Source organism: Arvicola amphibius, chromosome 2 (assembly GCF_903992535.2).
Source record: "Arvicola amphibius chromosome 2, mArvAmp1.2, whole genome shotgun sequence".
Classification (NCBI taxonomy): Eukaryota; Metazoa; Chordata; class Mammalia; order Rodentia; family Cricetidae; genus Arvicola; species Arvicola amphibius.
Window position 1 is genome coordinate 163145083 of NC_052048.2, and position 15324 is coordinate 163160406.

Genomic DNA, 15324 nt, shown 5'->3' on the forward strand with positions numbered 1-15324 from the left:
TCATTTAGAGGTCCTTCATGTCTGAATCTGTTCTACTGTGTTTCTGAAATCCTTTTCTGTCAAGGAGCATTTTAAAATGGTAAGTGCTGTGGTTGCTGCAGCCCTGCATGTTGGCTCCACCTCTCTCAGCCTTTCAATATGTTGGAGGTACATTTACTGCCAGTTCTGTGAGCCATGTTCACTGCCCAAGTTCCAGGGATGCAGGGGGTCTATGTTGCTGCCATTAAACTAATGCCACCTGCTGCTCACAAACACATTTAATTGCTCTGTAACAAAACGTCCCAAAATATCCCGAGTCACTTGTGCCACCAGCACAAATCAGGAAGCTGTTTCTTACAGCAGTTAAATAGTTTTTTCTGCTAATGTTGGGTCAGCAAACCTTCTCTTTAAAGTAGCCATTCCTCTGCTCACTGCCAGCAAACAGACCCTATCTAAAAATATGTGGCTACCAAAAAGCTGTGCTTGGATCCTGTTATTTTTTTTGGTGGGTCTAGAAGTCCTCTTTTTTATTTTTTTAAGCTTTTTTAGGTCCTATGTGAGTCCATACCACAGCCAGTGGGTACCATTTTAAACAGAGACTACACTTCAGTTTCCTGGCCTCCCAGACCTATATAATCACACAAAACTATATTAATTACAACACTGTTTGTCCAACAGCTCAGTTGTATTCCTCATTGGCTCCTACATCTTATATTAACCAATTTCTATTAATCTATGTATCACCCCGAGGTTGTGACCTACTAGTAAGATTCTCTCATCTTTCTCCTTTGGCAGCTACATGGTATCTGCCTGACTCTGCCTTCTTTCTCCCTGCATTCAGTTTAGTTTTTCTACCTAGCTATATTCTGCCCTGCCATAGGCCAAAGGAGCTTCTTTATTAATCAATATAATAAAGCATATTCACAGCATACAGAGGGGAATCCCACATCAATTTTCCCTTTAAAGAATAGGTCCTAATTACTTCCTTGTTCAAACTCCTAACATTTTACAGATATATTTTAATTTCAATAGTCTACATATTTCATAAATAAGCAGTCATATAGCATCTGTCCTACAGTGATGAACTTTAGTTACTTAGCATAGTATCTTCTGAATTCACCCATGCTATAACACATATAATAATTTCCTTATTTGGAAGGCTTAATATTATTGCATTATATGCATATTCTCTATTCCATTTAATGTGTTCTGCAGTGGATACAAATTTGTAAATCTGTAGCATGTTTTCACAAAAGTTATTATAGCAATTATGTATTATTATTTAGTTTTGTTCCTCTATAGGACATAGGTTTAAAGCTATTAAGTAGATATGAATATTCAAATATATGCTACATGGATGAATATTATAACTCTTATATTTGATAAAAATTTAGACAAACAAGTACTCAGACTAAAAATCCAAACTGAATACAGAAATGCTCACATTTTCAAAACTGCTGCATAAGTATCAATGTAGACTTTCTGCTTCAGGTAAGATACAATTTTAGGCTACAGGGCCCTTAGAAAGGCCAAGGCATGTAAGATTTGTCATGTCCCTTTCACTGGGGCTGTAATCTAGAGATATTGTATCTGATGTTCTCACACCGGTTGCCTCATTCATGCCTCTGCTCTCTCCAATCATTGACAAAACCCACAATCCTTACAGGCAAAAGTGAAGAAAGAATAGCCTGACTCTCGAGGCTTCCTGAAAGATATGCCTCTCTCTCAGTGTGTCATTCACTTTTAGTATAGTAACTGTCACTGTTACTGCTTATAAAGAAGGAATGAGCAACAGCAGCAACTCCTATGTATGTATGCATAAAATTATTGCCGTATTCCCACTGCTCAGTTGGAGTACTGACTTGTAAGAAGCATGAAAAAGCTGGAGAAATGAAGAGTTCACTTATTTAAGGTATGTTTTATGGAATTTATATTATAAATAAATTATAGACAACCATCGTGAAAGGAATATTATTTTGTTTTGGAGAAGTTAGACCAAGTAAACATATCAAGTTTTGTACAAAATAATTAGTCCAATATGTTTATGTATATTACCTGCTGATTATATAACTTTGAATTCCCTTGTTCTGGATAATACTCCATAAATGCATACTTATCATTCAAGATTTCATATGATTTAAAATAGATATTTGAAATAATAAACAAATGCAGCACATACTTTATGTATAAGATGCCAAGAAGAAACAAAGTTTGACCTGAATTAGAGCTTTCAATTGGGGGAAGATAAAAAGGCCAATGTAGATTTGTAAAGAAATATCAGTGAATTGAAAGGAAGTCATGCTGTTTATAGGTTGAATAGAGATATAATAAAGAATTGTTTATAATTAAAATATTTGTAAGGAAAGCTTTTTTTACTTAGAGTAAAAAGGATGATATTATTATTATATAGTTTCTATACATGGTGTTTTGGTTTTAAATTTTACTTTAATTTTTTTATTGTTCTACTAAATTATATAAATGAGTGAATAAATTAAAGCTTGATTTTGAAATCCTAGTGGACTAGCTATGGTATCTCACTGTCTATTGTCTAGAATAATGTGTTCTGAAAACAATGTCCTTCTATTCGTTTACTTCTTAAGTATTTAAGTTTATGGTACATAGTCTGTGTCATAAACTTTATTTTCTGTTTCCACGATGGTAGTTCAGTGAGCCCTTTCACATTACCTTCCATGAACTAAATCTAAAGTTTGACAAGTGTTAAAGTTCTCTAAAATGAGCAACAACAACAACAAAAAAGAAAACCACATCTGAAACGGGCTGTCAAATTAGTGATCAGTCTAAATGCAAGGAAATTAACATTGTTCCTACTAATGTGCTGTGGTGGTTTAAATGAGAGTAACCGCATAGGTTCATATATTTGAATACTTAGTCTCTAGGTGACAGAACTGCTTGTAAAGAATTGGAAGATGTAGAAGATGGCTTGTACCTAGGACTGGACGTTTAGATTTCAAAATGCTTTTCTTTCACCATGCATTTACTTGACTGTCATAGACTGTAACCTTCTGAAGCCACAAAACCAGTTTGACATTTGCTGTATAGCTTGCTTTGCTCATGGTGTTTTATCAAATCAACATAGAAGTAACTAAAACAGATGATGGCACAAGGAAGTGGGTTATAACTGTGATGGCCCTGAGCACACTAATGTTTGGAAGACTGTAGAGGACTGGGATTTGGACATAAAAGCATTTGAATATTTGGTCTTAAACAAGAGCTAACGGGTGTGCTAGTAGGCAAGTGCAGGATGTGCAGAGAGACGTGTAGACTACAAATACCCAGATCAAGATGTGTCAGAAGGCAGCAATGCTAATAACTAAGCTGTAGACCGTTCTTGTGTTAAAGAATGTGACTGCTTTCTGCCCTTTTCCTAAGAATTTGCCTGAGGATACACTTTTTGAAAATGGACTATTTTCTTTGGTAGAGGAAATTTCCAGACAATCTAATGTTGATTGGGTCTCTTGGTTATTAGTGATATTACTCAATTGTATAAGTCAAATATTTGCCTACTCACATGTTGAAAGATATATTGACTGTTTCCAAATTCAGCAACCATGAATGAACCCTGCATAATTATCTATACTCAGGTTTCCATTTGCACATAAGTTTTTGATTCACTTGGATAAATACTAATGGGAAATTGCTGGGTGGTAACACAGTGAATGAATGCTTAATTTATAAGAAACTGCTGGATTGTCTTCCAAAGTGGTGATCTATTGCTTTCCCACCTCAATTGCCGAAAATTCCTTCAACTTCACATTTTTGAACCTTTTGAGCTTTCTTGATATGAGATTGGTCATTCCAACAGATGTAGTAATTTCATTTTTCTTTAATTTTTACTTAATCTCGTTTCATCCATTATACAAAATGTGGAGCACATATCGTCACATGCATTTGCTTGGTAGCTACAAAATTTGTCTTTTGTTGTTGTTGTTTAGTTGTTTGTGGTGCCTTGCTAAATTTTAAAATGATGATGTTTCTTTCTGTTTAGTTAAAAATGATACATAAGCATCCTTTGCTTGTTTGGAATATATATCCTTTATGAAATAAGTCTGTTTGAGCAGTTATTTTCTCCTAACATAGTTCATGTTCTCATTGTCTTAACAGTGTTTTTATAAAGTGGAAAATTTTGACTTTGGGTAATGTCCAGCTTATAAAGTATATAGTCTTGCCTTTGCGGTTGTAGCTTAGAAGTCATCTATGTAAACAAAGTTACTTCCCTGTCCCTTCCACTATTTTCTGGTATTCTTGAGACTTTGAATTTTACACCTAGGTGGATGATTCACTCAGAGTAAACTTTTGTGAAAGGTGGAAGATGTATGTGTAGATTCATATTTTTCCAGTTTTTCATACCATTTTTTTGAAAAGACCCACCTCTGCTCCTTTGTCAAATATCAGTTGACTATATTTGTGTGATTCTATTTTTGCAACCTTTATTCTGTTCTGTTGATCTTTTCTTTCACTGATACCTTTCTGTCTTTCTTACTTGAACTTTAGTGAGTGCCTTGAAGTAGTACTCTTTGAGTTTCTGAACTTTCCTTGATACAGTGATGCCTATTTTAGGATTTTGCCTTTGCTTTCAAATTCAGAATCAGTTTGTCAGTATCCGCAACAGTCATGTGCTGAAATTTTTTTGCTGGTTTTGAACTGAATTCATAAATTTCAAAAGGAAGACATCCTGTCGATATTGCATGTGCCTAACCATAGACATGGAAAATTTACCTATTTAGATATTCTTTGATTTTTTTTTATTTTGTGAACCAATGAGTTTTATTGAGGTAATTGACAAGAGCAGAATTTACTTCACCATAGGTGACAACTCACAAAAAGCACATTTTAGAGCTTTAAGGCAAGCTAAACATTACTTTTGTGGTTTTTATGAGATACTGTATATAGATGGTTAAAGTTATATCCAAGTTTCTTGTTTTAAAGGGAGATAACATGAATGTTTTGATGTTTTAACTTCAAATACTAGTTGTTTTCTTTTAGTAAATAAGAAAGTTAACTTAGAATATTAGACATTTCTATTACAAAATTCTATTGTAATTGCATTTTTGCTGTTATCCTAGAGTTGGCAATATGCACTAACATCAAGTTCAAGTTCACTTTCAAATTACACTATATAACTTTATAATTACTGTAAGTTCCTAATAGTTACAATATAATCTGAATATCTTCTTGCAGTATTTTGGATATTATCATCATTCATTTAAAGCACAACTTAAGCTCATGACAGTGGTTTGTGTTTTACATAAAAACGTGTTTTGACTAAGTATTTTAATTTTTATCACTTGTACAGAACAGGTGAGAGAAACAAAAAGGAGCAAAGATTTGTACTTTTGCTCATTGTCACTGAAGTTTTAGTCTATAATTCATTGCTGTTAGGTCCATGGGAGAACATCATGGCAGAAAGGTGAGTCAGAGAGATATGCCCACTTCATGATAGCCAGGAAAGAGAACAAAGAAGAAAGATTTAAAAGTAAAACACAACCTTCAAAGTACGTCCTCCACAATCTACGTTCTTCAGTTTTTTGCTACTTCATAGAAGCCCTTTCAACTGCAAATTCATCAACAGAGTAATCCATAAATAAAGATACTATTTTCAGAATCCAGTTTGCTTTCAACTGTACCGTCAACTTGAGATTGAGCTCTCAACATATGAGTCAATGGGGTACCTTTCATATCCAAGCCATGAAATTTGTTTTGTTGAGGAGTTTGAGTTAGTTAGAGAAGGCAGCTCACTGTTAGTAGAACTCTGACAAATAGTCAATGGAGGAAGGGGAGGCATGAAGTAAATAGGTGGGGATAGTAGAAGTCAGAGTTTCTTAAATTCAAAACTTTAATATCAATGCAGCATTAACTAAACAAATACTATGCCATGAATGATTATGTGCCAATTTTATTATTGAAAATGTTATCTCAAACATCACTAGGTGGTGGAAAATTCCTATTTGTGAACACATTTTATTGTGATAGAAGCTGAGAAAATGGCAGAGATTTAGACTATAAACCTCCCAGAGAAGCAGTTAGGGAATCAGTTATTTTAGCATGTGGTAGACTAAACTTGAAATCTCAAGTCATCTAGGCCTGTCCACCTTATAAAATATTTATCACTATCATTATCTCAAAGGAAAATGTCTTATGCTAATGATCAAAGTTTTCTTATGTAGACTATAAGATTTTTTCCTTAGATCTGAAGATTTTTTTCTTAGGTTCTCTGTGTTTAAACAGATGTCAAAGAAGCTCTGGAATCAAGAAAGGGGCTTCATAGACAGTTTCCTCAAATTACCACTATGTCTTATGCATATTGACAGAATTAAGCCTGTTATTTTGCTAAACCTTTTTGTAGCTTTCAATGACTTCCAATTTGGGAAGCTCATGTAGTATTTACAAAACTTAGAGAAAACAGAGACACGCTTAAGTCTTCACTTTTAAGTCTGTAGGAGTTCTTTTTGTTGTTTCAAGAAAATTCAGAATTGGTTGTGATTCTCACATATATGCCATATTCTCTTCCTGATCATTAATAATTGCTGTTTTCAATGTGTCAAATTGATATTATATTTAGTATTATCACAGCTCAATTCTATTTCTTGCATCATATTTACACTATCTATTCTTACCTTGGGCAAATATTATTCACTGAAATGTATACTTCCTTCATACAGACCATACCCTCAAGCCCAGTCAATAGGAAGAGTGTCTTTTTCTCTGTTTTCATCCAACCACAAGCTTTATACATAGCAGGTGTCCAGAGCAACAAGGACTGAAAGAACTAAAGAGCTTTGTGATATTTGGAATTATAATTTAAAGTATTTTGCACATTTTATGTACACATGACAATTCATTTTTATGCTGCTCTACTAGGGAACCCTTACATTTTCTCTGAGTAAAGACCGAGACAGTAGAATTCTGAAATTAATTGCCATAGCACAGTTCCTTTTTATATAGTCTGCTTGCTCACCTCTCATGTTAGTAACAATATTGTCTTGTTTATAGATTTAATTATGATTTTTACTTTTTTGACAAAAAAGTAATTCTAAAATATACATTTAAATATTTTCATTGTACTCCTACAAAAATGTAACAAGTGTATGCAATGTTGGTAAATGAAACAGTCTCACCTTTCAATAAATGTTTGAGCTGCAAACAAATCAATCAGCATTCACCTAAACTTCTCTCTCAAGATGTACTTTTATTTTACCTCAATGTCTCTGAATTGATCTCATTAATGTTTTGACAGGGATATGGTGATACCTGAAATATCATTTCTTTATTGTCTTATATCCCTGTGCTGTTCAAGAGGGTCAAAATTAGGTGTACTCATTTGTATATATGTTTTGTCCAATGTGGATAAATGGCAGTGCATTTTTTGTTTGTTATAAAATGGAGAAACTCTTCTTATATATCAGTGATTTTCTGACTTCACTGTCATTCATTCTATTTGAATGACAGAGACTAATTTGAGAATAAAACTCAGAGGAAATCTCAAATCACTAAACTCCAGTCAGTATGTATGCCTGTATGTTTATATATGCTTCATAGTTTTTATCATGTCAAGTCTATATATTGATAACCACAAAACCTAAAATTTCTTTCAAATTAAGATAATATTAAAGTCACATGATTAACTTTTTAAAAATTTATTAGATTTTTTTTAAAAAATACCAATTCAAGTTCCCACTCTCTCCCCTCCTCCCCTTCTCCAATTCCCTCCACATACCCTCCACCCTACCCACATCTAATACTCAGAGAGGATAAGGCACATTGCTTTGTGGGAGGTCCAAGACCCTCCCTACTATATCTAGGCTAAGCAAAGTATACATCCAAAGAGAATAAGGTTTCAAAAAGCCAGTACATGCAGTAGGGATTAATCCTGGAGCCACTGCCAGTGACCCTTCAGTCTGCCCCAGTTATGCAACTGTTAACCACATTCAGAGGGACTACTTTGGTCCTATGCTTGTTCCTTCCCAGTCTGGCTGGAGTTGGTGAGCTCCTATTAGCTCAGGTAAACTGTTTCAGTGGGTGAACCCATCATGGTCTTGAACCTCTTTGCTCATATTCTTATTCCTTCCACTCTTCAACTGGACTTTGGGAGCTCAGTCCAGTGCTTCAATGTGGGTCTCTGCCTCTGTTTCCATCAGTTGCTGAATGAAGGTTCTATGGTAATATTTAAGATAATCATCAGTCTAATTATAGGGCGATTCAAGATTGGGCCCCCTCGCCTCTATTGGTTAGGTTGTTAGGCAGGGTCATCCTGTGAATTCCTGGGAATTTCTCTAGAGACAGGTTTCTTGCTAACTCTATAATATGCTCCATCAATCAAGACATCTCTTTACTTGCTCTTATCTCTGTCCGTCCTCCATCTCAACTATCCCATTTCCTCAAGTTCTCCTCAGTCCTCCCCTTCTTCCCTACTCTTCCTCTTCTACCTTCTCTTCTCCCTCCATCCTCTTTCTCCCAATTTTGTTAGGTGATCTTGTCTGTTTCCAATTTCCAGGTGGATCTATATATGTTTTTCTTTGGGTTCACATATTACTTCGCTTCTCTAAGTCATGAATTATAGGCTCAATATCCTTTGTTTATAGCTAATCTCCACTTATGAGTGAGTACTTACCATATTCATCTTTTGGGGTCTGGGTTACCTCACTCAGGATAGTGTTTTCTGTTTCCATCCATTTGCATGCAAAATTCAAGATGTCTTTGTTTTTTCCTCTAATGTACTGCATTTTCTTTATTCATTCTTTGGTTGAGAGGCACCTAGGTTGTTTCCAAGTTCTGGCTATTACAAATAGTGCTGCTATAAACATACTTGAACAAATGCTTTTGTAGTATGATTGTGAATCTTTTGGGTATATCCCCATGAGTGGTATTGCTGGATTCTGTGGTAGGTTGATTCCCAATTTTCTGAGAAACTGCCATACTGATTTTTAAAGTAGTTACTCAATGAACTCCAAAATGCTTGTTCCTAGTTAATTTTATTAGAAATTCCAAACTAAAAAGTAACATTGTGCTATGTTATATTAAGACAATGGATAATGCACATCTTTTCAGCATCTTTTGAAAAAAATACTTAATTATTTTTCCTTTAAAATTATTTTTCCATTATTGAAAATAGATTCTTTTCTCATACAATATATCCTGATTATAGTTTCCCCCTGTTCTATTCCTCCCAGTTTCCTCCACCTCCCCTCCATCCAGATACACTCCCTTTATGTCTTTCATTAGAAAATGTTGTCTGAGATTTTCTGTCTTGCCTGGTTCCCACAATCATTAAGTCCCAAAGAAATCACACAGAGATCTACATTAGTTATAAACTTATTGGCCCATTAGCTCAGGCTTCTTATTAACTCTTATAACTTATATTAGCCCATTATTCTTATCTGTATTAGCCATGTGACTTGGTATTCAGTGAGGCAGTCACATCTTGCTTCTTCTGTGGCTGGGCCAGGACTGCAGAGGAATGGGCTTCCTTCTTTCCAGAATTCTCCTGTTCTCAATGACCTTCCTCTACTTCCTGTCTGGTTGTCCTGCCTATACTTCCTGCCTGGCTACTGGCCAATCAATGTTTATATAAAATATAATTGATAGAATGTAGATCATTGTCTCACACCAAGAACAGGCTTATAAGAGATAACAATCAATGATAACAAAATAAAATATAATAAAAATATTTATCTATATCTATATCTATATATATACATATATATATATATATGTATATTGGTGGTGCATGCCTTTAATCCCAGCACTCAGGAGGCAGAGGCAGATGCATCTCTGTGAGCTCAAGGCCAGCCTGGTCTACAAGAGCTAGTTCTAGGACAGGCTCTAAATTTACACAGAGAAACCTTGTCTCAAAAAACCAAAACCAAAAACAATCACATCATGACTGGACAAGTCAATTCAACAGAGCTCAAACAGTCCAAAGAGAAGGCACAATAATGAGAGCTCTACTAATTCACGCACTCCTTAGTTCCATGATTTTACTTTTAAGATAATAATCAAAGTGATGAATTTCATTATGATGCTATGATAGAGAAATTTATTTTGTTCATATTTTCAGTCTTTTCATCTCACTTTCCCCTGCTCACTGGTCATTTGGGTAATTTCCAAAATTAGTTTCCCCTCCAGTTTCATATAAAATAGTTCTCTCTCTCTCTCTCTCTCTCTCTCTCTCTATATATATATATATATATATATATATATATATATATATATATATGGGGGACAGACTTGTTGTGAGTGGTAGAGCTGAGGTATAGGGCTGATGTTCCTGTCTCAACTATCTGCTTGAATTCTGAGCTCGTATAACCACTTCATTACATTAATTTCTATTCTCTATCTCTCATGCTGTTTTTCTCTGATTACAACATGTTCTGTCTGCCCTTTGTACAGCAAAACAGCACATTCCACACATGGATGTATCATTTTGATTAATATCAGGGTATCAAATGAAGATGATGGTTATGTGCATGGAAGAATCTTTTGTAGGTGAGAGACGATGAGTTGGTGGGAAAAAACAATGCAAAAGAGAAGATACTTTCTTCATCATGTTTACTCAGTTTTGGGAGGAGCGGAGGTCTCATGGATATTTGCATAGAAAGGAGAGGCACAGAAAAAGTGCGTTTGATCTTTTGGGTTATGTGTAGCTCTTAGGGGAGGAAGAATATTTTTTTCTGTAACATGGACACCTGACACCCCAGGAAGTGGTTTGGACTGAGAGCTGGAGGTGTGAGTTCGGTTCCTGCACATCTACTTCTACAGGTGTTTGGAAATCGTAACTGCACTCTTCACTCAAGGTTTCTTCATCCATAAAGGACACACTGTTTTTCTTACCATTTCCCTCTCAATTCTACAAGGACCGATTACCTAAGTGTCCCGCTCCTTTCTGTTTCAAAGGGTATTCTACCTAAGATTTATTTAAATTCTCACACCTGTTCAACTTTTATTTGTTCATAGAGTCATGGACCTATACAACACATAGTTCTTGATCACCTGGAATCCCTGAGAGTAGTCTAGATTCATAGCACAAAAAGGTGCTAAAAGATAAACACTCATGGCCTTTTTTGTTCGTACTGTGACGATCAGAATCAGTATTATAATCCTCCATGAGCATTTTCTTTTGTGTGCAACTTCATGGCATTGAACCTTTGCAAACACAACTTTTTCTATTCCCCCCTTTTAAATTTTATACATACAATATATTTTGATTACCTTTCCCCTCCCCTCTCTTCCTTGATCCCTCTCATCTCCTCACCCGCCTATGAGAAAGAATAACCTTTATCCTCAAATTTTACCTTTTTATTTTCCTGTTTGCAGTATCTCTACAAAGGATTGATGTTATCATATTGATCTCATGTGAATGCCTAATGAAAACTAAACAAGCTACTGTAGAATTTCTTCTAAGCCCTTCAGTATTTTAGAAACTATGTATTATTTTAAGTAATTTATATACTATATGCGTTCTACAAAAGAATATTCCTCAGAAGCCTAAGATTATTTGTTTTATACAGATTACCCGAATCACTATTATCAAACAACTGGAAAAATTAATAGATTGTTTTGGAAAATTGGAAACTATGAACATAAGAAAAAATCCAATATGCATAGAAAAACTGATCTAGACCTCTGCATTTTAATAAGAAATCAATATACTTTGGTGTCATACAAAATAATTATGGAGGAAACAATAGCATAAGGACTGAATTATAGAGTATTCCTGTGTTTGTGTAAGATCTTAATACTGAGAAGAATTCAGAAAACAGAAAGAATAGCAAATAGTAGAATTTAAAAGACTGTAGTTACCTTACTATTTATGTCATAAGTCTACTGCAATTGTTTTTTTGGGGGGGGGGAGTTGAGACAGGGTTTCCCTGTAGTTTCTAGAACCTGTCCTGGAACTAGCTCTTGTAGACCAGGCTGGCCTCAAACTCAGAGATCCGCCTGCCTCTACCTCCCGAGTGCTGGGATTAAAGGCGTGCACCACCGCCCAGCTGCAATTCTTGTATTTATCCAGATGGTTTTGAATTATAATCTGGAGAAAACTTATGGCCCTGTGGAATACCAGTGACTCCTGGGAAGAGTCACGGCAACACTGGTTAATTGCCACTGTAACTCAAACAGAATAAGTAGTAACCAGTCCTTCATACTGTTATGGTTTTGATGGATAAAGGTTTCTTTATCTTATAATATTTGGAAATATTGTTTTAAAATAGTAATGTCCAGATTCTCAGCAGAAATAGCACATTATGCCACTAAAACCACTTCAGTGCTATGGTCAGACATAGCTTATCAAACACAGTACTCTGTCTTCCTCCAATTTAAAATGTGGAGTTGGTTAGGCTTTCTATGTCATAATTACCAATCAATTAGATTAGATGCTTGGATTAAAATACATTTTCTATCTATGTAACAGGAAGGCCTACAATGTTGGGGATCTTTATTAAACATGTATAGTTAGTCAAAGAAATATTATTAGATAAATGTTTCAGATTAAAGAGGAAGAAACTAGGAAAACAAATTGGCTGAGTAGGAGATAGGGTTGGAAAATAGAAATTCAAATAACCATTGAAGTAATAACCCTCATATTGTGTTAAAAGGAGAAAATGATTACTACCAATTTGTTAATTGTGGAAAGGCCTAGATAGCTTATTAAGTATGTGTTGAAGAGGCAATTGAAATCAGTCATGTTTTCTATTGGGATCTTATAACACAAACACTTTTATTTCATAAATTATAGAATTTAATCATCCAAAAGTTTAAACCTTCCCAGTCTATATAAGAAGAGGGGATAAAATATGAACCTCGTGGCATCTTGGGAGCTCCCACCATGAGATTTAGTGTTCTTAAAATGAAGGCATATCTAATGCATTTCACACTAATTTGGAGAGTCCCAAATAATGAATGAATTAACCAATCTGTTTTGAGGGTGAATATGTCCTATGTTTCGGTTAATGATTGCACTAATCATGATGAATTCAAGGCTAATTTTCAAAGAAGTGACTACGGGTCTTTATCTCTCCTCACAGGGCTCTTCCAGTGAGATGCTGGGGCTGAATGTACTTAGGATTCCATTCCAAGGTTGACTTGAAAGGTGCGTGGAAGATTGAGAAAAGAAAGGTAAATGCTTATTTTGATCCTCAGTGTTTTGGTTAGGTATATTTACAAAGTTTATAATGGCCCACAGATGTGTGCCAAGATGCAACCAAGTGGGTACTTAATACTGTTGATGTGACCAGCCCTCCTTCTTTCTTTTTCTTTTCTGTTATCAACTTGCTCTCACTTTTTAAATATTAGCACAAAGGAAGTAGAAATGTTGTTCAAACTGTTGAAAGGACATGATTTAGCAAGAATTTGCTAACGTTGTGCTGGACTCCAAGAGTTGGTATTCAGTATTACTAGTAGGCATGTAATGCTGTGTAAGCCCATGTGTATTTGTCTATGTACATTGTCCATTAGTCCATGTGTGTGTGCATTCACACGCATGCATGCACACACACACACACACACACACACACACACACACACAAACACTGTACTGCTATTTTTTTCCATGACCTAGTATTATTTAATTTAAATGCATATTGACTTTGTCAGGGAAGCCAAACATGCTGAGAAAACTGTGAGGTAGCCGATAAAATAGCAATGCAATTTCCTCTTTAAAATATGTGTTATGTCATAAACTTTATTTGGACCAGTTCTAACTAACATTTAATACTAAAGAGTCTGACTACTGGGGCTGGAGAGATGGCTCAGAGGTTAAGAGCATTGCCTGCTCTTCCAAAGGTCCTGAGTTCAATTCACAGCAACCACATGGTGGCTCACAGCCATCTGTAATGGGGTCTTGTGCCCTCTTCTGCCGTACAGGCATACGCACAGACAGAATATTGTATACATAATAAATAAATAAATAAATATTTTAAAAAAAGAATCTGACTACTTAGGACGGATTTATTTCCTTAGTGAAATCATATATCTTTACATTTTGTCATAGTTTGCCTTGATATTTACAAAGCCAATATGAATGACTTTCAATCTCTAATATTTATGTAAAGTTGGGTTTATGGTTTCATTGTGCTCTTATTCAGATAACCAATTATATTCAAGTAACTGATTATATATAATGTGTGTGTGTGTGTGCACGCGTGTGTGTGTGTGTGTGTGTGTGTGTGTGTGTGTGTAAAAGAAACAACTCCAAAGCCAGACTCTCTTAAATGGGACAAATCTCTAATAATCCTGGAAGCTAATCATGCTTTGTTCTACTTACATTGGAGATGCAAAATTTACATTATTTTTATTTTATTTTTTTAGCAGGGTCTCACTATAAAGCTCAGGCTCTCTGGGAACTCATTATATAGAGCAGGCTGATATCAAACGCACAGAGATCCCCTGTCTCTGTTTCCCAAGTGCTGGGATTAAAACTTATTTTACCATGCCCAGCATAAAACAAAAGTTAAGTGAGGATTGTTTTTTTTTTTTTTTTTTTTTTTACAACATTCTATTTGGTAAGTCAATGTTTAACCCCCGCTCCTGTGTTTTGAAAGAAAGCCCACAAAGGGAAGGGAATCATTTTTCTGGACTTCTTCGCAAATATTCCTTATTGGGTTCTCTTTGTCACTGGCGAGCTTCAGGACCTCATTTTTGTGTAATTGGCTTCCGCATTTCTATACCTTTCTCAAGATAGAACCACCATAACTCCCCTGAGGGATTTATGTCAACTGCGTTAATTATAGTTAAATACTTCCCAGTTATTTTATTTTCTGCTTTACCTATGATTACGCAGTTGTTATTGTATCAACTTTGTCACTTTGCCAAACACAGAAGGAAATGACTTGACATTTAGCCAGAATTTATGATTTTCAAAGTGATATGACCAGTTTTAACACCATATTCTCGTTAATTATCTTTATGATGAAAGTGGGGCTGAGACTATAATCTTCATTTGGTAAGCATGGAAAAAACAAGGAGCCCGCATGATTTGCAAAAGTAATTTACCCAGGATTCATAGCACATACTTGATAATGAAAATAGACCACATGCTTTTCTAACATCTAAGTTTTTTGTGGTAGGAGATATTAGTGGTCACAGTGAAGTTAATGGTAAAACTGACATACTCCATCTTTATGATTACTCTTGATAATAATGCTTACATTCTCTTTTTAAAAATATTTACTTGTATGGGAGAGGAGATAATTGGATTTACATTAAAATAAGGGTCTTTGTTCCTGTTGACATACCAGTACAACATTATTTAACAATAAACTTTCCTCGTTGTTTATGTCCAGTATCTCATATTGATAAATATTACAATATAAAAACATTTAAAACTTAAAA

General features: G+C 35.0%; 1 protein-coding gene across 1 annotated transcript in view; it reads left to right on the plus strand.

The window, feature by feature from the left end:
• Foxp2 (forkhead box P2) overlaps positions 1 to 15324 on the plus strand; it is a 508049-nt gene that overhangs the window by 151567 nt on the left and 341158 nt on the right. The window contains 1 exon segment of the mRNA XM_038318756.1: positions 13020 to 13110. The gene's annotated coding sequence lies outside the window, so the exon portion shown is untranslated.